The 23,286-nt window shown below is 45.0% G+C and overlaps 18 non-coding genes across 18 annotated transcripts; all 18 read right to left on the reverse strand.

Annotated features, from left to right (window-relative positions):
* Positions 1-46: 46 nt before the first annotated feature.
* Positions 47-237, reverse strand: LOC141209391 (U2 spliceosomal RNA). The gene has a single exon (XR_012279586.1). It is a non-coding gene; the product is annotated as a U2 spliceosomal RNA (small nuclear RNA).
* A 1,115-nt stretch (positions 238-1,352) lies between these two features.
* On the reverse strand, positions 1,353-1,543 carry LOC141209392 (U2 spliceosomal RNA). Its single transcript, XR_012279587.1, has one exon. It is a non-coding gene; the product is annotated as a U2 spliceosomal RNA (small nuclear RNA).
* A 1,115-nt stretch (positions 1,544-2,658) lies between these two features.
* LOC141209393 (U2 spliceosomal RNA) lies at positions 2,659-2,849 on the reverse strand. The gene has a single exon (XR_012279588.1). It is a non-coding gene; the product is annotated as a U2 spliceosomal RNA (small nuclear RNA).
* Positions 2,850-3,964: 1,115 nt separating this feature from the next.
* On the reverse strand, positions 3,965-4,155 carry LOC141209395 (U2 spliceosomal RNA). Its single transcript, XR_012279590.1, has one exon. It is a non-coding gene; the product is annotated as a U2 spliceosomal RNA (small nuclear RNA).
* A 1,115-nt stretch (positions 4,156-5,270) lies between these two features.
* Positions 5,271-5,461, reverse strand: LOC141209396 (U2 spliceosomal RNA). Its single transcript, XR_012279591.1, has one exon. It is a non-coding gene; the product is annotated as a U2 spliceosomal RNA (small nuclear RNA).
* A 1,115-nt stretch (positions 5,462-6,576) lies between these two features.
* LOC141209397 (U2 spliceosomal RNA) lies at positions 6,577-6,767 on the reverse strand. Its single transcript, XR_012279592.1, has one exon. It is a non-coding gene; the product is annotated as a U2 spliceosomal RNA (small nuclear RNA).
* Positions 6,768-7,882: 1,115 nt separating this feature from the next.
* LOC141209399 (U2 spliceosomal RNA) lies at positions 7,883-8,073 on the reverse strand. Its single transcript, XR_012279593.1, has one exon. It is a non-coding gene; the product is annotated as a U2 spliceosomal RNA (small nuclear RNA).
* A 1,121-nt stretch (positions 8,074-9,194) lies between these two features.
* LOC141210408 (U2 spliceosomal RNA) lies at positions 9,195-9,386 on the reverse strand. The gene has a single exon (XR_012280577.1). It is a non-coding gene; the product is annotated as a U2 spliceosomal RNA (small nuclear RNA).
* Positions 9,387-10,499: 1,113 nt separating this feature from the next.
* On the reverse strand, positions 10,500-10,690 carry LOC141209400 (U2 spliceosomal RNA). Its single transcript, XR_012279594.1, has one exon. It is a non-coding gene; the product is annotated as a U2 spliceosomal RNA (small nuclear RNA).
* A 1,115-nt stretch (positions 10,691-11,805) lies between these two features.
* On the reverse strand, positions 11,806-11,996 carry LOC141209402 (U2 spliceosomal RNA). The gene has a single exon (XR_012279596.1). It is a non-coding gene; the product is annotated as a U2 spliceosomal RNA (small nuclear RNA).
* A 1,115-nt stretch (positions 11,997-13,111) lies between these two features.
* Positions 13,112-13,303, reverse strand: LOC141210409 (U2 spliceosomal RNA). Its single transcript, XR_012280578.1, has one exon. It is a non-coding gene; the product is annotated as a U2 spliceosomal RNA (small nuclear RNA).
* A 1,113-nt stretch (positions 13,304-14,416) lies between these two features.
* LOC141209403 (U2 spliceosomal RNA) lies at positions 14,417-14,607 on the reverse strand. The gene has a single exon (XR_012279597.1). It is a non-coding gene; the product is annotated as a U2 spliceosomal RNA (small nuclear RNA).
* A 1,115-nt stretch (positions 14,608-15,722) lies between these two features.
* LOC141209404 (U2 spliceosomal RNA) lies at positions 15,723-15,913 on the reverse strand. Its single transcript, XR_012279598.1, has one exon. It is a non-coding gene; the product is annotated as a U2 spliceosomal RNA (small nuclear RNA).
* Positions 15,914-17,028: 1,115 nt separating this feature from the next.
* On the reverse strand, positions 17,029-17,219 carry LOC141209405 (U2 spliceosomal RNA). The gene has a single exon (XR_012279599.1). It is a non-coding gene; the product is annotated as a U2 spliceosomal RNA (small nuclear RNA).
* Positions 17,220-18,334: 1,115 nt separating this feature from the next.
* LOC141209406 (U2 spliceosomal RNA) lies at positions 18,335-18,525 on the reverse strand. The gene has a single exon (XR_012279600.1). It is a non-coding gene; the product is annotated as a U2 spliceosomal RNA (small nuclear RNA).
* A 1,115-nt stretch (positions 18,526-19,640) lies between these two features.
* LOC141209407 (U2 spliceosomal RNA) lies at positions 19,641-19,831 on the reverse strand. The gene has a single exon (XR_012279601.1). It is a non-coding gene; the product is annotated as a U2 spliceosomal RNA (small nuclear RNA).
* Positions 19,832-20,946: 1,115 nt separating this feature from the next.
* LOC141209408 (U2 spliceosomal RNA) lies at positions 20,947-21,137 on the reverse strand. Its single transcript, XR_012279602.1, has one exon. It is a non-coding gene; the product is annotated as a U2 spliceosomal RNA (small nuclear RNA).
* A 1,115-nt stretch (positions 21,138-22,252) lies between these two features.
* On the reverse strand, positions 22,253-22,443 carry LOC141209409 (U2 spliceosomal RNA). The gene has a single exon (XR_012279603.1). It is a non-coding gene; the product is annotated as a U2 spliceosomal RNA (small nuclear RNA).
* Positions 22,444-23,286: the final 843 nt, after the last annotated feature.

The raw sequence follows: 23,286 nt of genomic DNA on the forward strand, positions 1-23,286 counted from the left end.
AAAACATTGAATTCAATTCTTTCTGATTTTAGAAACTGCATTAAAGAAGGGGTGCACCGGTCCTGGAGATACTGCAATACCAGGTCAATGCGTGGAGTGGACAGAGCAAGCTCTTTTTCCATCTCCCTGTTCTAAAAATCCATTTAATATATGGTCCCCAGATAGGGGACGTATCAGATATTAAACTGATAAGAACAGATACTACACTTGATCTTAGCCAAAAGGCCGAGAAGCGATAACCAGAATTGGTTTCAAACTACGGAGCCACCCAAGGATCCTGAAAAGTCCATTTGTGGAGATGAGCTCCTGGACTCCCGTTAAGAAGACATGTTGTCAACCTCTAGATCCCTTACATGCCTGCACTTTTCGGCTTGCTGCTGCTGCAATCCACGCGTTTTAGATCTGCATAACTCCACCTCTTTAAACACAGCACCTTCACCCCCTGCTGTTCCCACCCGCCTCAACACCGTTGGAAGGGAGGAGAACCAATTAAGGCGGGGGGTGGGGTGGAACGAGCAGCTGTCTACCCTTAGCAGGAGGGCTCCTGATTACATACCTCTCCTGCTGCTGCTGCTGCTGGCTGTCCAGCAGCAGACTGAAGGTGGCTGCTGCTGTGCACAGGTATATAAAGGCTCAGAGCCTATTATGACACGCGCAGCCAGCGTTCCATTGCCACATTCCATCTACTGCAGGCAGGATACCTGGCTGGCTGAATGTCGCTGAGAAGCTCACAGAGACCGCCATAAGCAACAGTTTAACAGAATGCCACAGACTAATCAACCAAACTTTTTGGGTTGGGTTCTCTTTTATAGTCTGCAGGCATTAAATGAAAGAAGTCAGTGTTCCAGCAGAAGGAGACAACGTTTCAGAAAAGGCATTGTAGCAAACCAAAAAAGAAATTTTAAGCGCAGCAGAGTAACCAGCGCACATACCTGTTAGCTCAGGTGAGTTTGAAAGGCTGCTGTTGATAACAAGGGCATTTGCTAAATAGATGGTGTGTGTGCAACAATATACTGAAAGGTCAATTATATTGTGCAGCTTATCTCACCACCTGTAGTTATTTAGGTGAAAGCTCCAAAATGCTTGCCTAATATGTCTGTTTATCCAAAAGGAAGTAAAAAGGGAGAGCTAGAAAGATAGCATTGCATCACATTACATGGCAATGCAATGCACAGTTGCTGAAGTTGAACCAAAATGAGCTTGTAATCTGGCTTCTGCAACTTTGAACATGAAAAATCCAATGAGGAGAAGAAAAGCAAAGCCAAAGAGTCCATCCCAAAATCCGACAAACAAGCAAAATGAACAAAAAACATTGAATTCAATTCTTTCTGATTTTAGAAACTGCATTAAAGAAGGGGTGCACCGGTCCTGGAGATACTGCAATACCAGGTCAATGCGTGGAGTGGACAGAGCAAGCTCTTTTTCCATCTCCCTGTTCTAAAAATCCATTTAATATATGGTCCCCAGATAGGGGACGTATCAGATATTAAACTGATAAGAACAGATACTACACTTGATCTTAGCCAAAAGGCCGAGAAGCGATAACCAGAATTGGTTTCAAACTACGGAGCCACCCAAGGATCCTGAAAAGTCCATTTGTGGAGATGAGCTCCTGGACTCCCGTTAAGAAGACATGTTGTCAACCTCTAGATCCCTTACATGCCTGCACTTTTCGGCTTGCTGCTGCTGCAATCCACGCGTTTTAGATCTGCATAACTCCACCTCTTTAAACACAGCACCTTCACCCCCTGCTGTTCCCACCCGCCTCAACACCGTTGGAAGGGAGGAGAACCAATTAAGGCGGGGGGTGGGGTGGAACGAGCAGCTGTCTACCCTTAGCAGGAGGGCTCCTGATTACATACCTCTCCTGCTGCTGCTGCTGCTGGCGGTCCAGCAGCAGACTGAAGGTGGCTGCTGCTGTGCACAGGTATATAAAGGCTCAGAGCCTATTATGACACGCGCAGCCAGCGTTCCATTGCCACATTCCATCTACTGCAGGCAGGATACCTGGCTGGCTGAATGTCGCTGAGAAGCTCACAGAGACCGCCATAAGCAACAGTTTAACAGAATGCCACAGACTAATCAACCAAACTTTTTGGGTTGGGTTCTCTTTTATAGTCTGCAGGCATTAAATGAAAGAAGTCAGTGTTCCAGCAGAAGGAGACAACGTTTCAGAAAAGGCATTGTAGCAAACCAAAAAAGAAATTTTAAGCGCAGCAGAGTAACCAGCGCACATACCTGTTAGCTCAGGTGAGTTTAAAAGGCTGCTGTTGATAACAAGGGCATTTGCTAAATAGATGGTGTGTGTGCAACAATATACTGAAAGGTCAATTATATTGTGCAGCTTATCTCACCACCTGTAGTTATTTAGGTGAAAGCTCCAAAATGCTTGCCTAATATGTCTGTTTATCCAAAAGGAAGTAAAAAGGGAGAGCTAGAAAGATAGCATTGCATCACATTACATGGCAATGCAATGCACAGTTGCTGAAGTTGAACCAAAATGAGCTTGTAATCTGGCTTCTGCAACTTTGAACATGAAAAATCCAATGAGGAGAAGAAAAGCAAAGCCAAAGAGTCCATCCCAAAATCCGACAAACAAGCAAAATGAACAAAAAACATTGAATTCAATTCTTTCTGATTTTAGAAACTGCATTAAAGAAGGGGTGCACCGGTCCTGGAGATACTGCAATACCAGGTCAATGCGTGGAGTGGACAGAGCAAGCTCTTTTTCCATCTCCCTGTTCTAAAAATCCATTTAATATATGGTCCCCAGATAGGGGACGTATCAGATATTAAACTGATAAGAACAGATACTACACTTGATCTTAGCCAAAAGGCCGAGAAGCGATAACCAGAATTGGTTTCAAACTACGGAGCCACCCAAGGATCCTGAAAAGTCCATTTGTGGAGATGAGCTCCTGGACTCCCGTTAAGAAGACATGTTGTCAACCTCTAGATCCCTTACATGCCTGCACTTTTCGGCTTGCTGCTGCTGCAATCCACGCGTTTTAGATCTGCATAACTCCACCTCTTTAAACACAGCACCTTCACCCCCTGCTGTTCCCACCCGCCTCAACACCGTTGGAAGGGAGGAGAACCAATTAAGGCGGGGGGTGGGGTGGAACGAGCAGCTGTCTACCCTTAGCAGGAGGGCTCCTGATTACATACCTCTCCTGCTGCTGCTGCTGCTGGCGGTCCAGCAGCAGACTGAAGGTGGCTGCTGCTGTGCACAGGTATATAAAGGCGCAGAGCCTATTATGACACGCGCAGCCAGCGTTCCATTGCCACATTCCATCTACTGCAGGCAGGATACCTGGCTGGCTGAATGTCGCTGAGAAGCTCACAGAGACCGCCATAAGCAACAGTTTAACAGAATGCCACAGACTAATCAACCAAACTTTTTGGGTTGGGTTCTCTTTTATAGTCTGCAGGCATTAAATGAAAGAAGTCAGTGTTCCAGCAGAAGGAGACAACGTTTCAGAAAAGGCATTGTAGCAAACCAAAAAAGAAATTTTAAGCGCAGCAGAGTAACCAGCGCACATACCTGTTAGCTCAGGTGAGTTTAAAAGGCTGCTGTTGATAACAAGGGCATTTGCTAAATAGATGGTGTGTGTGCAACAATATACTGAAAGGTCAATTATATTGTGCAGCTTATCTCACCACCTGTAGTTATTTAGGTGAAAGCTCCAAAATGCTTGCCTAATATGTCTGTTTATCCAAAAGGAAGTAAAAAGGGAGAGCTAGAAAGATAGCATTGCATCACATTACATGGCAATGCAATGCACAGTTGCTGAAGTTGAACCAAAATGAGCTTGTAATCTGGCTTCTGCAACTTTGAACATGAAAAATCCAATGAGGAGAAGAAAAGCAAAGCCAAAGAGTCCATCCCAAAATCCGACAAACAAGCAAAATGAACAAAAAACATTGAATTCAATTCTTTCTGATTTTAGAAACTGCATTAAAGAAGGGGTGCACCGGTCCTGGAGATACTGCAATACCAGGTCAATGCGTGGAGTGGACAGAGCAAGCTCTTTTTCCATCTCCCTGTTCTAAAAATCCATTTAATATATGGTCCCCAGATAGGGGACGTATCAGATATTAAACTGATAAGAACAGATACTACACTTGATCTTAGCCAAAAGGCCGAGAAGCGATAACCAGAATTGGTTTCAAACTACGGAGCCACCCAAGGATCCTGAAAAGTCCATTTGTGGAGATGAGCTCCTGGACTCCCGTTAAGAAGACATGTTGTCAACCTCTAGATCCCTTACATGCCTGCACTTTTCGGCTTGCTGCTGCTGCAATCCACGCGTTTTAGATCTGCATAACTCCACCTCTTTAAACACAGCACCTTCACCCCCTGCTGTTCCCACCCGCCTCAACACCGTTGGAAGGGAGGAGAACCAATTAAGGCGGGGGGTGGGGTGGAACGAGCAGCTGTCTACCCTTAGCAGGAGGGCTCCTGATTACATACCTCTCCTGCTGCTGCTGCTGCTGGCTGTCCAGCAGCAGACTGAAGGTGGCTGCTGCTGTGCACAGGTATATAAAGGCTCAGAGCCTATTATGACACGCGCAGCCAGCGTTCCATTGCCACATTCCATCTACTGCAGGCAGGATACCTGGCTGGCTGAATGTCGCTGAGAAGCTCACAGAGACCGCCATAAGCAACAGTTTAACAGAATGCCACAGACTAATCAACCAAACTTTTTGGGTTGGGTTCTCTTTTATAGTCTGCAGGCATTAAATGAAAGAAGTCAGTGTTCCAGCAGAAGGAGACAACGTTTCAGAAAAGGCATTGTAGCAAACCAAAAAAGAAATTTTAAGTGCAGCAGAGTAACCAGCGCACATACCTGTTAGCTCAGGTGAGTTTAAAAGGCTGCTGTTGATAACAAGGGCATTTGCTAAATAGATGGTGTGTGTGCAACAATATACTGAAAGGTCAATTATATTGTGCAGCTTATCTCACCACCTGTAGTTATTTAGGTGAAAGCTCCAAAATGCTTGCCTAATATGTCTGTTTATCCAAAAGGAAGTAAAAAGGGAGAGCTAGAAAGATAGCATTGCATCACATTACATGGCAATGCAATGCACAGTTGCTGAAGTTGAACCAAAATGAGCTTGTAATCTGGCTTCTGCAACTTTGAACATGAAAAATCCAATGAGGAGAAGAAAAGCAAAGCCAAAGAGTCCATCCCAAAATCCGACAAACAAGCAAAATGAACAAAAAACATTGAATTCAATTCTTTCTGATTTTAGAAACTGCATTAAAGAAGGGGTGCACCGGTCCTGGAGATACTGCAATACCAGGTCAATGCGTGGAGTGGACAGAGCAAGCTCTTTTTCCATCTCCCTGTTCTAAAAATCCATTTAATATATGGTCCCCAGATAGGGGACGTATCAGATATTAAACTGATAAGAACAGATACTACACTTGATCTTAGCCAAAAGGCCGAGAAGCGATAACCAGAATTGGTTTCAAACTACGGAGCCACCCAAGGATCCTGAAAAGTCCATTTGTGGAGATGAGCTCCTGGACTCCCGTTAAGAAGACATGTTGTCAACCTCTAGATCCCTTACATGCCTGCACTTTTCGGCTTGCTGCTGCTGCAATCCACGCGTTTTAGATCTGCATAACTCCACCTCTTTAAACACAGCACCTTCACCCCCTGCTGTTCCCACCCGCCTCAGCACCGTTGGAAGGGAGGAGAACCAATTAAGGCGGGGGGTGGGGTGGAACGAGCAGCTGTCTACCCTTAGCAGGAGGGCTCCTGATTACATACCTCTCCTGCTGCTGCTGCTGCTGGCTGTCCAGCAGCAGACTGAAGGTGGCTGCTGCTGTGCACAGGTATATAAAGGCTCAGAGCCTATTATGACACGCGCAGCCAGCGTTCCATTGCCACATTCCATCTACTGCAGGCAGGATACCTGGCTGGCTGAATGTCGCTGAGAAGCTCACAGAGACCGCCATAAGCAACAGTTTAACAGAATGCCACAGACTAATCAACCAAACTTTTTGGGTTGGGTTCTCTTTTATAGTCTGCAGGCATTAAATGAAAGAAGTCAGTGTTCCAGCAGAAGGAGACAACGTTTCAGAAAAGGCATTGTAGCAAACCAAAAAAGAAATTTTAAGCGCAGCAGAGTAACCAGCGCACATACCTGTTAGCTCAGGTGAGTTTAAAAGGCTGCTGTTGATAACAAGGGCATTTGCTAAATAGATGGTGTGTGTGCAACAATATACTGAAAGGTCAATTATATTGTGCAGCTTATCTCACCACCTGTAGTTATTTAGGTGAAAGCTCCAAAATGCTTGCCTAATATGTCTGTTTATCCAAAAGGAAGTAAAAAGGGAGAGCTAGAAAGATAGCATTGCATCACATTACATGGCAATGCAATGCACAGTTGCTGAAGTTGAACCAAAATGAGCTTGTAATCTGGCTTCTGCAACTTTGAACATGAAAAATCCAATGAGGAGAAGAAAAGCAAAGCCAAAGAGTCCATCCCAAAATCCGACAAACAAGCAAAATGAACAAAAAACATTGAATTCAATTCTTTCTGATTTTAGAAACTGCATTAAAGAAGGGGTGCACCGGTCCTGGAGATACTGCAATACCAGGTCAATGCGTGGAGTGGACAGAGCAAGCTCTTTTTCCATCTCCCTGTTCTAAAAATCCATTTAATATATGGTCCCCAGATAGGGGACGTATCAGATATTAAACTGATAAGAACAGATACTACACTTGATCTTAGCCAAAAGGCCGAGAAGCGATAACCAGAATTGGTTTCAAACTACGGAGCCACCCAAGGATCCTGAAAAGTCCATTTGTGGAGATGAGCTCCTGGACTCCCGTTAAGAAGACATGTTGTCAACCTCTAGATCCCTTACATGCCTGCACTTTTCGGCTTGCTGCTGCTGCAATCCACGCGTTTTAGATCTGCATAACTCCACCTCTTTAAACACAGCACCTTCACCCCCTGCTGTTCCCACCCGCCTCAACACCGTTGGAAGGGAGGAGAACCAATTAAGGCGGGGGGTGGGGTGGAACGAGCAGCTGTCTACCCTTAGCAGGAGGGCTCCTGATTACATACCTCTCCTGCTGCTGCTGCTGCTGGCTGTCCAGCAGCAGACTGAAGGTGGCTGCTGCTGTGCACAGGTATATAAAGGCTCAGAGCCTATTATGACACGCGCAGCCAGCGTTCCATTGCCACATTCCATCTACTGCAGGCAGGATACCTGGCTGGCTGAATGTCGCTGAGAAGCTCACAGAGACCGCCATAAGCAACAGTTTAACAGAATGCCACAGACTAATCAACCAAACTTTTTGGGTTGGGTTCTCTTTTATAGTCTGCAGGCATTAAATGAAAGAAGTCAGTGTTCCAGCAGAAGGAGACAACGTTTCAGAAAAGGCATTGTAGCAAACCAAAAAAGAAATTTTAAGTGCAGCAGAGTAACCAGCGCACATACCTGTTAGCTCAGGTGAGTTTAAAAGGCTGCTGTTGATAACAAGGGCATTTGCTAAATAGATGGTGTGAGTGCAACAATATACTGAAAGGTCAATTATATTGTGCAGCTTATCTCACCACCTGTAGTTATTTAGGTGAAAGCTCCAAAATGCTTGCCTAATATGTCTGTTTATCCAAAATGAAGTAAAAAGGGAGAGCTAGAAAGATAGCATTGCATCACATTACATGGCAATGCAATGCACAGTTGCTGAAGTTGAACCAAAATGAGCTTGTAATCTGGCTTCTGCAACTTTGAACATGAAAAATCCAATGAGGAGAAGAAAAGCAAAGCCAAAGAGTCCATCCCAAAATCCGACAAACAAGCAAAATGAACAAAAAACATTGAATTCAATTCTTTCTGATTTTAGAAACTGCATTAAAGAAGGGGTGCACCGGTCCTGGAGATACTGCAATACCAGGTCAATGCGTGGAGTGGACAGAGCAAGCTCTTTTTCCATCTCCCTGTTCTAAAAATCCATTTAATATATGGTCCCCAGATAGGGGACGTATCAGATATTAAACTGATAAGAACAGATACTACACTTGATCTTAGCCAAAAGGCCGAGAAGCGATAACCAGAATTGGTTTCAAACTACGGAGCCACCCAAGGATCCTGAAAAGTCCATTTGTGGAGATGAGCTCCTGGACTCCCGTTAAGAAGACATGTTGTCAACCTCTAGATCCCTTACATGCCTGCACTTTTCGGCTTGCTGCTGCTGCAATCCACGCGTTTTAGATCTGCATAACTCCACCTCTTTAAACACAGCACCTTCACCCCCTGCTGTTCCCACCCGCCTCAGCACCGTTGGAAGGGAGGAGAACCAATTAAGGCGGGGGGTGGGGTGGAACGAGCAGCTGTCTACCCTTAGCAGGAGGGCTCCTGATTACATACCTCTCCTGCTGCTGCTGCTGCTGCTGCTGGCTGTCCAGCAGCAGACTGACGGTGGCTGCTGCTGTGCACAGGTATATAAAGGCTCAGAGCCTATTATGACACGCGCAGCCAGCGTTCCATTGCCACATTCCATCTACTGCAGGCAGGATACCTGGCTGGCTGAATGTCGCTGAGAAGCTCACAGAGACCGCCATAAGCAACAGTTTAACAGAATGCCACAGACTAATCAACCAAACTTTTTGGGTTGGGTTCTCTTTTATAGTCTGCAGGCATTAAATGAAAGAAGTCAGTGTTCCAGCAGAAGGAGACAACGTTTCAGAAAAGGCATTGTAGCAAACCAAAAAAGAAATTTTAAGCGCAGCAGAGTAACCAGCGCACATACCTGTTAGCTCAGGTGAGTTTAAAAGGCTGCTGTTGATAACAAGGGCATTTGCTAAATAGATGGTGTGTGTGCAACAATATACTGAAAGGTCAATTATATTGTGCAGCTTATCTCACCACCTGTAGTTATTTAGGTGAAAGCTCCAAAATGCTTGCCTAATATGTCTGTTTATCCAAAAGGAAGTAAAAAGGGAGAGCTAGAAAGATAGCATTGCATCACATTACATGGCAATGCAATGCACAGTTGCTGAAGTTGAACCAAAATGAGCTTGTAATCTGGCTTCTGCAACTTTGAACATGAAAAATCCAATGAGGAGAAGAAAAGCAAAGCCAAAGAGTCCATCCCAAAATCCGACAAACAAGCAAAATGAACAAAAAACATTGAATTCAATTCTTTCTGATTTTAGAAACTGCATTAAAGAAGGGGTGCACCGGTCCTGGAGATACTGCAATACCAGGTCAATGCGTGGAGTGGACAGAGCAAGCTCTTTTTCCATCTCCCTGTTCTAAAAATCCATTTAATATATGGTCCCCAGATAGGGGACGTATCAGATATTAAACTGATAAGAACAGATACTACACTTGATCTTAGCCAAAAGGCCGAGAGCGATAACCAGAATTGGTTTCAAACTACGGAGCCACCCAAGGATCCTGAAAAGTCCATTTGTGGAGATGAGCTCCTGGACTCCCGTTAAGAAGACATGTTGTCAACCTCTAGATCCCTTACATGCCTGCACTTTTCGGCTTGCTGCTGCTGCAATCCACGCGTTTTAGATCTGCATAACTCCACCTCTTTAAACACAGCACCTTCACCCCCTGCTGTTCCCACCCGCCTCAACACCGTTGGAAGGGAGGAGAACCAATTAAGGCGGGGGGTGGGGTGGAACGAGCAGCTGTCTACCCTTAGCAGGAGGGCTCCTGATTACATACCTCTCCTGCTGCTGCTGCTGCTGGCTGTCCAGCAGCAGACTGAAGGTGGCTGCTGCTGTGCACAGGTATATAAAGGCTCAGAGCCTATTATGACACGCGCAGCCAGCGTTCCATTGCCACATTCCATCTACTGCAGGCAGGATACCTGGCTGGCTGAATGTCGCTGAGAAGCTCACAGAGACCGCCATAAGCAACAGTTTAACAGAATGCCACAGACTAATCAACCAAACTTTTTGGGTTGGGTTCTCTTTTATAGTCTGCAGGCATTAAATGAAAGAAGTCAGTGTTCCAGCAGAAGGAGACAACGTTTCAGAAAAGGCATTGTAGCAAACCAAAAAAGAAATTTTAAGCGCAGCAGAGTAACCAGCGCACATACCTGTTAGCTCAGGTGAGTTTAAAAGGCTGCTGTTGATAACAAGGGCATTTGCTAAATAGATGGTGTGTGTGCAACAATATACTGAAAGGTCAATTATATTGTGCAGCTTATCTCACCACCTGTAGTTATTTAGGTGAAAGCTCCAAAATGCTTGCCTAATATGTCTGTTTATCCAAAAGGAAGTAAAAAGGGAGAGCTAGAAAGATAGCATTGCATCACATTACATGGCAATGCAATGCACAGTTGCTGAAGTTGAACCAAAATGAGCTTGTAATCTGGCTTCTGCAACTTTGAACATGAAAAATTCAATGAGGAGAAGAAAAGCAAAGCCAAAGAGTCCATCCCAAAATCCGACAAACAAGCAAAATGAACAAAAAACATTGAATTCAATTCTTTCTGATTTTAGAAACTGCATTAAAGAAGGGGTGCACCGGTCCTGGAGATACTGCAATACCAGGTCAATGCGTGGAGTGGACAGAGCAAGCTCTTTTTCCATCTCCCTGTTCTAAAAATCCATTTAATATATGGTCCCCAGATAGGGGACGTATCAGATATTAAACTGATAAGAACAGATACTACACTTGATCTTAGCCAAAAGGCCGAGAAGCGATAACCAGAATTGGTTTCAAACTACGGAGCCACCCAAGGATCCTGAAAAGTCCATTTGTGGAGATGAGCTCCTGGACTCCCGTTAAGAAGACATGTTGTCAACCTCTAGATCCCTTACATGCCTGCACTTTTCGGCTTGCTGCTGCTGCAATCCACGCGTTTTAGATCTGCATAACTCCACCTCTTTAAACACAGCACCTTCACCCCCTGCTGTTCCCACCCGCCTCAACACCGTTGGAAGGGAGGAGAACCAATTAAGGCGGGGGGTGGGGTGGAACGAGCAGCTGTCTACCCTTAGCAGGAGGGCTCCTGATTACATACCTCTCCTGCTGCTGCTGCTGCTGGCTGTCCAGCAGCAGACTGAAGGTGGCTGCTGCTGTGCACAGGTATATAAAGGCTCAGAGCCTATTATGACACGCGCAGCCAGCGTTCCATTGCCACATTCCATCTACTGCAGGCAGGATACCTGGCTGGCTGAATGTCGCTGAGAAGCTCACAGAGACCGCCATAAGCAACAGTTTAACAGAATGCCACAGACTAATCAACCAAACTTTTTGGGTTGGGTTCTCTTTTATAGTCTGCAGGCATTAAATGAAAGAAGTCAGTGTTCCAGCAGAAGGAGACAACGTTTCAGAAAAGGCATTGTAGCAAACCAAAAAAGAAATTTTAAGCGCAGCAGAGTAACCAGCGCACATACCTGTTAGCTCAGGTGAGTTTAAAAGGCTGCTGTTGATAACAAGGGCATTTGCTAAATAGATGGTGTGTGTGCAACAATATACTGAAAGGTCAATTATATTGTGCAGCTTATCTCACCACCTGTAGTTATTTAGGTGAAAGCTCCAAAATGCTTGCCTAATATGTCTGTTTATCCAAAAGGAAGTAAAAAGGGAGAGCTAGAAAGATAGCATTGCATCACATTACATGGCAATGCAATGCACAGTTGCTGAAGTTGAACCAAAATGAGCTTGTAATCTGGCTTCTGCAACTTTGAACATGAAAAATCCAATGAGGAGAAGAAAAGCAAAGCCAAAGAGTCCATCCCAAAATCCGACAAACAAGCAAAATGAACAAAAAACATTGAATTCAATTCTTTCTGATTTTAGAAACTGCATTAAAGAAGGGGTGCACCGGTCCTGGAGATACTGCAATACCAGGTCAATGCGTGGAGTGGACAGAGCAAGCTCTTTTTCCATCTCCCTGTTCTAAAAATCCATTTAATATATGGTCCCCAGATAGGGGACGTATCAGATATTAAACTGATAAGAACAGATACTACACTTGATCTTAGCCAAAAGGCCGAGAAGCGATAACCAGAATTGGTTTCAAACTACGGAGCCACCCAAGGATCCTGAAAAGTCCATTTGTGGAGATGAGCTCCTGGACTCCCGTTAAGAAAACATGTTGTCAACCTCTAGATCCCTTACATGCCTGCACTTTTCGGCTTGCTGCTGCTGCAATCCACGCGTTTTAGATCTGCATAACTCCACCTCTTTAAACACAGCACCTTCACCCCCTGCTGTTCCCACCCACCTCAACACCGTTGGAAGGGAGGAGAACCAATTAAGGCGGGGGGTGGGGTGGAACGAGCAGCTGTCTACCCTTAGCAGGAGGGCTCCTGATTACATACCTCTCCTGCTGCTGCTGCTGCTGGCTGTCCAGCAGCAGACTGAAGGTGTCTGCTGCTGTGCACAGGTATATAAAGGCTCAGAGCCTATTATGACACGCGCAGCCAGCGTTCCATTGCCACATTCCATCTACTGCAGGCAGGATACCTGGCTGGCTGAATGTCGCTGAGAAGCTCACAGAGACCGCCATAAGCAACAGTTTAACAGAATGCCACAGACTAATCAACCAAACTTTTTGGGTTGGGTTCTCTTTTATAGTCTGCAGGCATTAAATGAAAGAAGTCAGTGTTCCAGCAGAAGGAGACAACGTTTCAGAAAAGGCATTGTAGCAAACCAAAAAAGAAATTTTAAGCGCAGCAGAGTAACCAGCGCACATACCTGTTAGCTCAGGTGAGTTTAAAAGGCTGCTGTTGATAACAAGGGCATTTGCTAAATAGATGGTGTGTGTGCAACAATATACTGAAAGGTCAATTATATTGTGCAGCTTATCTCACCACCTGTAGTTATTTAGGTGAAAGCTCCAAAATGCTTGCCTAATATGTCTGTTTATCCAAAAGGAAGTAAAAAGGGAGAGCTAGAAAGAAAGCATTGCATCACATTACATGGCAATGCAATGCACAGTTGCTGAAGTTGAACCAAAATGAGCTTGTAATCTGGCTTCTGCAACTTTGAACATGAAAAATCCAATGAGGAGAAGAAAAGCAAAGCCAAAGAGTCCATCCCAAAATCCGACAAACAAGCAAAATGAACAAAAAACATTGAATTCAATTCTTTCTGATTTTAGAAACTGCATTAAAGAAGGGGTGCACCGGTCCTGGAGATACTGCAATACCAGGTCAATGCGTGGAGTGGACAGAGCAAGCTCTTTTTCCATCTCCCTGTTCTAAAAATCCATTTAATATATGGTCCCCAGATAGGGGACGTATCAGATATTAAACTGATAAGAACAGATACTACACTTGATCTTAGCCAAAAGGCCGAGAGCGATAACCAGAATTGGTTTCAAACTACGGAGCCACCCAAGGATCCTGAAAAGTCCATTTGTGGAGATGAGCTCCTGGACTCCCGTTAAGAAGACATGTTGTCAACCTCTAGATCCCTTACATGCCTGCACTTTTCGGCTTGCTGCTGCTGCAATCCACGCGTTTTAGATCTGCATAACTCCACCTCTTTAAACACAGCACCTTCACCCCCTGCTGTTCCCACCCGCCTCAACACCGTTGGAAGGGAGGAGAACCAATTAAGGCGGGGGGTGGGGTGGAACGAGCAGCTGTCTACCCTTAGCAGGAGGGCTCCTGATTACATACCTCTCCTGCTGCTGCTGCTGCTGGCTGTCCAGCAGCAGACTGAAGGTGGCTGCTGCTGTGCACAGGTTTATAAAGGCTCAGAGCCTATTATGACACGCGCAGCCAGCGTTCCATTGCCACATTCCATCTACTGCAGGCAGGAAACCTGGCTGGCTGAATGTCGCTGAGAAGCTCACAGAGACCGCCATAAGCAACAGTTTAACAGAATGCCACAGACTAATCAACCAAACTTTTTGGGTTGGGTTCTCTTTTATAGTCTGCAGGCATTAAATGAAAGAAGTCAGTGTTCCAGCAGAAGGAGACAACGTTTCAGAAAAGGCATTGTAGCAAACCAAAAAAGAAATTTTAAGCGCAGCAGAGTAACCAGCGCACATACCTGTTAGCTCAGGTGAGTTTAAAAGGCTGCTGTTGATAACAAGGGCATTTGCTAAATAGATGGTGTGTGTGCAACAATATACTGAAAGGTCAATTATATTGTGCAGCTTATCTCACCACCTGTAGTTATTTAGGTGAAAGCTCCAAAATGCTTGCCTAATATGTCTGTTTATCCAAAAGGAAGTAAAAAGGGAGAGCTAGAAAGATAGCATTGCATCACATTACATGGCAATGCAATGCACAGTTGCTGAAGTTGAACCAAAATGAGCTTGTAATCTGGCTTCTGCAACTTTGAACATGAAAAATCCAATGAGGAGAAGAAAAGCAAAGCCAAAGAGTCCATCCCAAAATCCGACAAACAAGCAAAATGAACAAAAAACATTGAATTCAATTCTTTCTGATTTTAGAAACTGCATTAAAGAAGGGGTGCACCGGTCCTGGAGATACTGCAATACCAGGTCAATGCGTGGAGTGGACAGAGCAAGCTCTTTTTCCATCTCCCTGTTCTAAAAATCCATTTAATATATGGTCCCCAGATAGGGGACGTATCAGATATTAAACTGATAAGAACAGATACTACACTTGATCTTAGCCAAAAGGCCGAGAAGCGATAACCAGAATTGGTTTCAAACTACGGAGCCACCCAAGGATCCTGAAAAGTCCATTTGTGGAGATGAGCTCCTGGACTCCCGTTAAGAAGACATGTTGTCAACCTCTAGATCCCTTACATGCCTGCACTTTTCGGCTTGCTGCTGCTGCAATCCACGCGTTTTAGATCTGCATAACTCCACCTCTTTAAACACAGCACCTTCACCCCCTGCTGTTCCCACCCGCCTCAACACCGTTGGAAGGGAGGAGAACCAATTAAGGCGGGGGGTGGGGTGGAACGAGCAGCTGTCTACCCTTAGCAGGAGGGCTCCTGATTACATACCTCTCCTGCTGCTGCTGCTGCTGGCTGTCCAGCAGCAGACTGAAGGTGGCTGCTGCTGTGCACAGGTATATAAAGGCTCAGAGCCTATTATGACACGCGCAGCCAGCGTTCCATTGCCACATTCCATCTACTGCAGGCAGGATACCTGGCTGGCTGAATGTCGCTGAGAAGCTCACAGAGACCGCCATAAGCAACAGTTTAACAGAATGCCACAGACTAATCAACCAAACTTTTTGGGTTGGGTTCTCTTTTATAGTCTGCAGGCATTAAATGAAAGAAGTCAGTGTTCCAGCAGAAGGAGACAACGTTTCAGAAAAGGCATTGCAGCAAACCAAAAAAGAAATTTTAAGCGCAGCAGAGTAACCAGCGCACATACCTGTTAGCTCAGGTGAGTTTAAAAGGCTGCTGTTGATAACAAGGGCATTTGCTAAATAGATGGTGTGTGTGCAACAATATACTGAAAGGTCAATTATATTGTGCAGCTTATCTCACCACCTGTAGTTATTTAGGTGAAAGCTCCAAAATGCTTGCCTAATATGTCTGTTTATCCAAAAGGAAGTAAAAAGGGAGAGCTAAAGAGATAGCATTGCATCACATTACATGGCAATGCAATGCACAGTTGCTGAAGTTGAACCAAAATGAGCTTGTAATCTGGCTTCTGCAACTTTGAACATGAAAAATCCAATGAGGAGAAGAAAAGCAAAGCCAAAGAGTCCATCCCAAAATCCGACAAACAAGCAAAATGAACAAAAAACATTGAATTCAATTCTTTCTGATTTTAGAAACTGCATTAAAGAAGGGGTGCACCGGTCCTGGAGATACTGCAATACCAGGTCAATGCGTGGAGTGGACAGAGCAAGCTCTTTTTCCATCTCCCTGTTCTAAAAATCCATTTAATATATGGTCCCCAGATAGGGGACGTATCAGATATTAAACTGATAAGAACAGATACTACACTTGATCTTAGCCAAAAGGCCGAGAAGCGATAACCAGAATTGGTTTCAAACTACGGAGCCACCCAAGGATCCTGAAAAGTCCATTTGTGGAGATGAGCTCCTGGACTCCCGTTAAGAAGACATGTTGTCAACCTCTAGATCCCTTACATGCCTGCACTTTTCGGCTTGCTGCTGCTGCAATCCACGCGTTTTAGATCTGCATAACTCCACCTCTTTAAACACAGCACCTTCACCCCCTGCTGTTCCCACCCGCCTCAACACCGTTGGAAGGGAGGAGAACCAATTAAGGCGGGGGGTGGGGTGGAACGAGCAGCTGTCTACCCTTAGCAGGAGGGCTCCTGATTACATACCTCTCCTGCTGCTGCTGCTGCTGGCTGTCCAGCAGCAGACTGAAGGTGGCTGCTGCTGTGCACAGGTATATAAAGGCTCAGAGCCTATTATGACACGCGCAGCCAGCGTTCCATTGCCACATTCCATCTACTGCAGGCAGGATACCTGGCTGGCTGAATGTCGCTGAGAAGCTCACAGAGACCGCCATAAGCAACAGTTTAACAGAATGCCACAGACTAATCAACCAAACTTTTTGGGTTGGGTTCTCTTTTATAGTCTGCAGGCATTAAATGAAAGAAGTCAGTGTTCCAGCAGAAGGAGACAACGTTTCAGAAAAGGCATTGTAGCAAACCAAAAAAGAAATTTTAAGCGCAGCAGAGTAACCAGCGCACATACCTGTTAGCTCAGGTGAGTTTAAAAGGCTGCTGTTGATAACAAGGGCATTTGCTAAATAGATGGTGTGTGTGCAACAATATACTGAAAGGTCAATTATATTGTGCAGCTTATCTCACCACCTGTAGTTATTTAGGTGAAAGCTCCAAAATGCTTGCCTAATATGTCTGTTTATCCAAAAGGAAGTAAAAAGGGAGAGCTAGAAAGATAGCATTGCATCACATTACATGGCAATGCAATGCACAGTTGCTGAAGTTGAACCAAAATGAGCTTGTAATCTGGCTTCTGCAACTTTGAACATGAAAAATCCAATGAGGAGAAGAAAAGCAAAGCCAAAGAGTCCATCCCAAAATCCGACAAACAAGCAAAATGAACAAAAAACATTGAATTCAATTCTTTCTGATTTTAGAAACTGCATTAAAGAAGGGGTGCACCGGTCCTGGAGATACTGCAATACCAGGTCAATGCGTGGAGTGGACAGAGCAAGCTCTTTTTCCATCTCCCTGTTCTAAAAATCCATTTAATATATGGTCCCCAGATAGGGGACGTATCAGATATTAAACTGATAAGAACAGATACTACACTTGATCTTAGCCAAAAGGCCGAGAAGCGATAACCAGAATTGGTTTCAAACTACGTAGCCACCCAAGGATCCTGAAAAGTCCATTTGTGGAGATGAGCTCCTGGACTCCCATTAAGAAGACATGTTGTCAACCTCTAGATCCCTTACATGCCTGCACTTTTCGGCTTGCTGCTGCTGCAATCCACGCGTTTTAGATCTGCATAACTCCACCTCTTTAAACACAGCACCTTCACCCCCTGCTGTTCCCACCCGCCTCAACACCGTTGGAAGGGAGGAGAACCAATTAAGGCGGGGGGTGGGGTGGAACGAGCAGCTGTCTACCCTTAGCAGGAGGGCTCCTGATTACATACCTCTCCTGCTGCTGCTGCTGCTGGCTGTCCAGCAGCAGACTGAAGGTGGCTGCTGCTGTGCACAGGTATATAAAGGCTCAGAGCCTATTATGACACGCGCAGCCAGCGTTCCATTGCCACATTCCATCTACTGCAGGCAGGATACCTGGCTGGCTGAATGTCGCTGAGAAGCTCACAGAGACCGCCATAAGCAACAGTTTAACAGAATGCCACAGACTAATCAACCAAACTTTTTGGGTTGGGTTCTCTTTTATAGTCTGCAGGCATTAAATGAAAGAAGTCAGTGTTCCAGCAGAAGGAGACAACGTTTCAGAAAAGGCATTGTAGCAAACCAAAAAAGAAATTTTAAGCGCAGCAGAGTAACCAGCGCACATACCTGTTAGCTCAGGTGAGTTTAAAAGGCTGCTGTTGATAACAAGGGCATTTGCTAAATAGATGGTGTGTGTGCAACAATATACTGAAAGGTCAATTATATTGTGCAGCTTATCTCACCACCTGTAGTTATTTAGGTGAAAGCTCCAAAATGCTTGCCTAATATGTCTGTTTATCCAAAAGGAAGTAAAAAGGGAGAGCTAGAAAGATAGCATTGCATCACATTACATGGCAATGCAATGCACAGTTGCTGAAGTTGAACCAAAATGAGCTTGTAATCTGGCTTCTGCAACTTTGAACATGAAAAATCCAATGAGGAGAAGAAAAGCAAAGCCAAAGAGTCCATCCCAAAATCCGACAAACAAGCAAAATGAACAAAAAACATTGAATTCAATTCTTTCTGATTTTAGAAACTGCATTAAAGAAGGGGTGCACCGGTCCTGGAGATACTGCAATACCAGGTCAATGCGTGGAGTGGACAGAGCAAGCTCTTTTTCCATCTCCCTGTTCTAAAAATCCATTTAATATATGGTCCCCAGATAGGGGACGTATCAGATATTAAACTGATAAGAACAGATACTACACTTGATCTTAGCCAAAAGGCCGAGAAGCGATAACCAGAATTGGTTTCAAACTACGGAGCCACCCAAGGATCCTGAAAAGTCCATTTGTGGAGATGAGCTCCTGGACTCCCGTTAAGAAGACATGTTGTCAACCTCTAGATCCCTTACATGCCTGCACTTTTCGGCTTGCTGCTGCTGCAATCCACGCGTTTTAGATCTGCATAACTCCACCTCTTTAAACACAGCACCTTCACCCCCTGCTGTTCCCACCCGCCTCAACACCGTTGGAAGGCAGGAGAACCAATTAAGGCGGGGGGTGGGGTGGAACGAGCAGCTGTCTACCCTTAGCAGGAGGGCTCCTGATTACATACCTCTCCTGCTGCTGCTGCTGCTGGCTGTCCAGCAGCAGACTGAAGGTGGCTGCTGCTGTGCACAGGTATATAAAGGCTCAGAGCCTATTATGACACGCGCAGCCAGCGTTCCATTGCCACATTCCATCTACTGCAGGCAGGATACCTGGCTGGCTGAATGTCGCTGAGAAGCTCACAGAGACCGCCATAAGCAACAGTTTAACAGAATGCCACAGACTAATCAACCAAACTTTTTGGGTTGGGTTCTCTTTTATAGTCTGCAGGCATTAAATGAAAGAAGTCAGTGTTCCAGCAGAAGGAGACAACGTTTCAGAAAAGGCATTGTAGCAAACCAAAAAAGAAATTTTAAGCGCAGCAGAGTAACCAGCGCACATACCTGTTAGCTCAGGTGAGTTTAAAAGGCTGCTGTTGATAACAAGGGCATTTGCTAAATAGATGGTGTGTGTGCAACAATATACTGAAAGGTCAATTATATTGTGCAGCTTATCTCACCACCTGTAGTTATTTAGGTGAAAGCTCCAAAATGCTTGCCTAATATGTCTGTTTATCCAAAAGGAAGTAAAAAGGGAGAGCTAGAAAGATAGCATTGCATCACATTACATGGCAATGCAATGCACAGTTGCTGAAGTTGAACCAAAATGAGCTTGTAATCTGGCTTCTGCAACTTTGAACATGAAAAATCCAATGAGGAGAAGAAAAGCAAAGCCAAAGAGTCCATCCCAAAATCCGACAAACAAGCAAAATGAACAAAAAACATTGAATTCAATTCTTTCTGATTTTAGAAACTGCATTAAAGAAGGGGTGCACCGGTCCTGGAGATACTGCAATACCAGGTCAATGCGTGGAGTGGACAGAGCAAGCTCTTTTTCCATCTCCCTGTTCTAAAAATCCATTTAATATATGGTCCCCAGATAGGGGACGTATCAGATATTAAACTGATAAGAACAGATACTACACTTGATCTTAGCCAAAAGGCCGAGAAGCGATAACCAGAATTGGTTTCAAACTACGGAGCCACCCAAGGATCCTGAAAAGTCCATTTGTGGAGATGAGCTCCTGGACTCCCGTTAAGAAGACATGTTGTCAACCTCTAGATCCCTTACATGCCTGCACTTTTCGGCTTGCTGCTGCTGCAATCCACGCGTTTTAGATCTGCATAACTCCACCTCTTTAAACACAGCACCTTCACCCCCTGCTGTTCCCACCCGCCTCAACACCGTTGGAAGGGAGGAGAACCAATTAAGGCGGGGGGTGGGGTGGAACGAGCAGCTGTCTACCCTTAGCAGGAGGGCTCCTGATTACATACCTCTCCTGCTGCTGCTGCTGCTGGCTGTCCAGCAGCAGACTGAAGGTGGCTGCTGCTGTGCACAGGTATATAAAGGCTCAGAGCCTATTATGACACGCGCAGCCAGTGTTCCATTGCCACATTCCATCTACTGCAGGCAGGATACCTGGCTGGCTGAATGTCGCTGAGAAGCTCACACAGACCGCCATAAGCAACAGTTTAACAGAATGCCACAGACTAATCAACCAAACTTTTTGGGTTGGGTTCTCTTTTATAGTCTGCAGGCATTAAATGAAAGAAGTCAGTGTTCCAGCAGAAGGAGACAACGTTTCAGAAAAGGCATTGTAGCAAACCAAAAAAGAAATTTTAAGCGCAGCAGAGTAACCAGCGCACATACCTGTTAGCTCAGGTGAGTTTAAAAGGCTGCTGTTGATAACAAGGGCATTTGCTAAATAGATGGTGTGTGTGCAACAATATACTGAAAGGTCAATTATATTGTGCAGCTTATCTCACCACCTGTAGTTATTTAGGTGAAAGCTCCAAAATGCTTGCCTATTATGTCTGTTTATCCAAAAGGAAGTAAAAAGAGAGAGCTAGAAAGATAGCATTGCATCACATTACATGGCAATGCAATGCACAGTTGCTGAAGTTGAACCAAAATGAGCTTGTAATCTGGCTTCTGCAACTTTGAACATGAAAAATCCAATGAGGAGAAGAAAAGCAAAGCCAAAGAGTCCATCCCAAAATCCGACAAACAAGCAAAATGAACAAAAAACATTGAATTCAATTCTTTCTGATTTTAGAAACTGCATTAAAGAAGGGGTGCACCGGTCCTGGAGATACTGCAATACCAGGTCAATGCGTGGAGTGGACAGAGCAAGCTCTTTTTCCATCTCCCTGTTCTAAAAATCCATTTAATATATGGTCCCCAGATAGGGGACGTATCAGATATTAAACTGATAAGAACAGATACTACACTTGATCTTAGCCAAAAGGCCGAGAAGCGATAACCAGAATTGGTTTCAAACTACGGAGCCACCCAAGGATCCTGAAAAGTCCATTTGTGGAGATGAGCTCCTGGACTCCCGTTAAGAAGACATGTTGTCAACCTCTAGATCCCTTACATGCCTGCACTTTTCGGCTTGCTGCTGCTGCAATCCACGCGTTTTAGATCTGCATAACTCCACCTCTTTAAACACAGCACCTTCACCCCCTGCTGTTCCCACCCGCCTCAACACCGTTGGAAGGGAGGAGAACCAATTAAGGCGGGGGGTGGGGTGGAACGAGCAGCTGTCTACCCTTAGCAGGAGGGCTCCTGATTACATACCTCTCCTGCTGCTGCTGCTGCTGGCTGTCCAGCAGCAGACTGAAGGTGTCTGCTGCTGTGCACAGGTATATAAAGGCTCAGAGCCTATTATGACACGCGCAGCCAGCGTTCCATTGCCACATTCCATCTACTGCAGGCAGGATACCTGGCTGGCTGAATGTCGCTGAGAAGCTCACAGAGACCGCCATAAGCAACAGTTTAACAGAATGCCACAGACTAATCAACCAAACTTTTTGGGTTGGGCTCTCTTTTATAGTCTGCAGGCATTAAATGAAAGAAGTCAGTGTTCCAGCAGAAGGAGACAACGTTTCAGAAAAGGCATTGTAGCAAACCAAAAAAGAAATTTTAAGCGCAGCAGAGTAACCAGCGCACATACCTGTTAGCTCAGGTGAGTTTAAAAGGCTGCTGTTGATAACAAGGGCATTTGCTAAATAGATGGTGTGTGTGCAACAATATACTGAAAGGTCAATTATATTGTGCAGCTTATCTCACCACCTGTAGTTATTTAGGTGAAAGCTCCAAAATGCTTGCCTAATATGTCTGTTTATCCAAAAGGAAGTAAAAAGGGAGAGCTAGAAAGATAGCATTGCATCACATTACATGGCAATGCAATGCACAGTTGCTGAAGTTGAACCAAAATGAGCTTGTAATCTGGCTTCTGCAACTTTGAACATGAAAAATCCAATGAGGAGAAGAAAAGCAAAGCCAAAGAGTCCATCCCAAAATCCGACAAACAAGCAAAATGAACAAAAAACATTGAATTCAATTCTTTCTGATTTTAGAAACTGCATTAAAGAAGGGGTGCACCGGTCCTGGAGATACTGCAATACCAGGTCAATGCGTGGAGTGGACAGAGCAAGCTCTTTTTCCATCTCCCTGTTCTAAAAATCCATTTAATATATGGTCCCCAGATAGGGGACGTATCAGATATTAAACTGATAAGAACAGATACTACACTTGATCTTAGCCAAAAGGCCGAGAAGCGATAACCAGAATTGGTTTCAAACTACGGAGCCACCCAAGGATCCTGAAAAGTCCATTTGTGGAGATGAGCTCCTGGACTCCCGTTAAGAAGACATGTTGTCAACCTCTAGATCCCTTACATGCCTGCACTTTTCGGCTTGCTGCTGCTGCAATCCACGCGTTTTAGATCTGCATAACTCCACCTCTTTAAACACAGCACCTTCACCCCCTGCTGTTCCCACCCGCCTCAACACCGTTGGAAGGGAGGAGAACCAATTAAGGCGGGGGGTGGGGTGGAACGAGCAGCTGTCTACCCTTAGCAGGAGGGCTCCTGATTACATACCTCTCCTGCTGCTGCTGCTGCTGGCTGTCCAGCAGCAGACTGAAGGTGGCTGCTGCTGTGCACAGGTATATAAAGGCTCAGAGCCTATTATGACACGTGCAGCCAGCGTTCCATTGCCACATTCCATCTACTGCAGGCAGGATACCTGGCTGGCTGAATGTCGCTGAGAAGCTCACAGAGACCGCCATAAGCAACAGTTTAACAGAATGCCACAGACTAATCAACCAAACTTTTTGGGTTGGGTTCTCTTTTATAGTCTGCAGGCATTAAATGAAAGAAGTCAGTGTTCCAGCAGAAGGAGACAACGTTTCAGAAAAGGCATTGTAGCAAACCAAAAAAGAAATTTTAAGCGCAGCAGAGTAACCAGCGCACATACCTGTTAGCTCAGGTGAGTTTAAAAGGCTGCTGTTGATAACAAGGGCATTTGCTAAATAGATGGTGTGTGTGCAACAATATACTGAAAGGTCAATTATATTGTGCAGCTTATCTCACCACCTGTAGTTATTTAGGTGAAAGCTCCAAAA

This window comes from Phyllobates terribilis, unplaced genomic scaffold (genome assembly GCF_046119375.1).
Source record: "Phyllobates terribilis strain yellow unplaced genomic scaffold, ASM4611937v1 Scaffold_169__1_contigs__length_4117513, whole genome shotgun sequence".
Classification (NCBI taxonomy): domain Eukaryota; kingdom Metazoa; phylum Chordata; class Amphibia; order Anura; family Dendrobatidae; genus Phyllobates; species Phyllobates terribilis.